Genomic DNA, 2,500 nt, shown 5'->3' on the forward strand with positions numbered 1-2,500 from the left:
AATTGCTCACTTTGTACTCGATATGAAGCATATTCTAATTGCTCACTTTCTACTCGATATGAAGCATATTCTAATTGCTCACTTTCTACTCGATATGAAGCATATTCTAATTGCTCACTTTCTACTCGATATGAAGCATATTCTAATTGCTCACTTTCTACTCGATATGAAGCATATTCTAATTGCTCACTTTGTACTCGATATGAAGCATATTCTAATTGCTCACTTTGTACTCGATATGAAGCATATTCTAATTGCTTACGTTCTGCTCGATATGAAGCATATTCTAATTGCTCACTTTGTACTCGATATGAAGCATATTCTAATTGCTCACGTTCTGCTCGATATGAAGCATATTCTAATTGCTCACTTTGTACTCGATATGAAGCATATTCTAATTGCTCACGTTCTACTCGATATGAAGCATATTCTAATTGCTCACTTTGTACTCGATATGAAGCATATTCTAATTGCTCACGTTCTGCTCGATATGAAGCATATTCTAATTGCTCACTTTGTACTCGATATGAAGCATATTCTAATTGCTCACGTTCTGCTCGATATGAAGCATATTCTAATTGCTCACTTTGTACTCGATATGAAGCATATTCTAATTGCTCACGTTCTACTCGATATGAAGCATATTCTAATTGCTCACTTTGTACTCGATATGAAGCATATTCTAATTGCTCACGTTCTGCTCGATATGAAGCATATTCTAATTGCTCACTTTGTACTCGATATGAAGCATATTCTAATTGCTCACGTTCTGCTCGATATGAAGCATATTCTAATTGCTCACTTTGTACTCGATATGAAGCATATTCTAATTGCTCACGTTCTGCTCGATATGAAGCATATTCTAATTGCTCACGTTCTGCTCGATATGAAGCATATTCTAATTGCTCACTTTGTACTCGATATGAAGCATATTCTAATTGCTCACTTTGTACTCGATATGAAGCATATTCTAATTGCTCACTTTGTACTCGATATGAAGCATATTCTAATTGCTCACGTTCTGCTCGATATGAAGCATATTCTAATTGCTCACGTTCTGCTCGATATGAAGCATATTCTAATTGCTCACGTTCTGCTCGATATGAAGCATATTCTAATTGCTCACTTTCTACTCGATATGAAGCATATTCTAATTGCTCACTTTCTACTCGATATGAAGCATATTCTAATTGCTCACTTTGTACTCGATATGAAGCATATTCTAATTGCTCACTTTGTACTCGATATGAAGCATATTCTAATTGCTCACTTTGTACTCGATATGAAGCATATTCTAATTGCTCACGTTCTGCTCGATATGAAGCATATTCTAATTGCTCACGTTCTGCTCGATATGAAGCATATTCTAATTGCTCACGTTCTGCTCGATATGAAGCATATTCTAATTGCTCACTTTCTACTCGATATGAAGCATATTCTAATTGCTCACGTTCTGCTCGATATGAAGCATATTCTAATTGCTCACTTTGTACTCGATATGAAGCATATTCTAATTGCTCACGTTCTGCTCGATATGAAGCATATTCTAATTGCTCACGTTCTGCTCGATATGAAGCATATTCTAATTGCTCACTTTGTACTCGATATGAAGCATATTCTAATTGCTCACGTTCTGCTCGATATGAAGCATATTCTAATTGCTCACGTTCTACTCGATATGAAGCATATTCTAATTGCTCACGTTCTGCTCGATATGAAGCATATTCTAATTGCTCACGTTCTGCTCGATATGAAGCATATTCTAATTGCTCACGTTCTGCTCGATATGAAGCATATTCTAATTGCTCACGTTCTGCTCGATATGAAGCATATTCTAATTGCTCACGTTCTGCTCGATATGAAGCATATTCTAATTGCTCACTTTGTACTCGATATGAAGCATATTCTAATTGCTCACTTTGTGCTCGATATGAAGCATATTCTAATTGCTCACGTTCTGCTCGATATGAAGCATATTCTAATTGCTCACTTTGTGCTCGATATGAAGCATATTCTAATTGCTCACGTTCTGCTCGATATGAAGCATATTCTAATTGCTCACTTTCTGCTCGATATGAAGCATATTCTAATTGCTCACTTTGTACTCGATGTGAAGCATATTCTAATTGCTCACTTTCTGCTCGATATGAAGCATATTCTAATTGCTCACTTTGTACTCGATATGAAGCATATTCTAATTGCTCACTTTGTACTCGATATGAAGCATATTCTAATTGCTCACTTTCTGCTCGATATGAAGCATATTCTAATTGCTCACGTTCTGCTCGATATGAAGCATATTCTAATTGCTCACGTTCTGCTCGATATGAAGCATATTCTAATTGCTCACGTTCTGCTCGATATGAAGCATATTCTAATTGCTCACTTTCTGCTCGATATGAAGCATATTCTAATTGCTCACTTTGTACTCGATATGAAGCATATTCTAATTGCTCACTTTCTGCTCGATATGAAGCATATTCGAATTGCTCACTTTGTA

The 2,500-nt window shown here is 36.0% G+C and overlaps 1 protein-coding gene across 1 annotated transcript in view; it reads left to right on the forward strand.

The window, feature by feature from the left end:
• Window positions 1-2,500, forward strand: part of ripor2 (RHO family interacting cell polarization regulator 2) — a 79,542-nt gene that overhangs the window by 55,085 nt on the left and 21,957 nt on the right. The gene's annotated exons all lie outside the window — the stretch shown is intronic.

Source organism: Alosa pseudoharengus, unplaced genomic scaffold (genome assembly GCF_046254945.1).
Source record: "Alosa pseudoharengus isolate Yale_2024_CS ecotype anadromous, Long Island Sound unplaced genomic scaffold, YU_APseudo_1.1 YU_APseudo_1.1_scf_23, whole genome shotgun sequence".
Taxonomy (NCBI): domain Eukaryota; kingdom Metazoa; phylum Chordata; class Actinopteri; order Clupeiformes; family Clupeidae; genus Alosa; species Alosa pseudoharengus.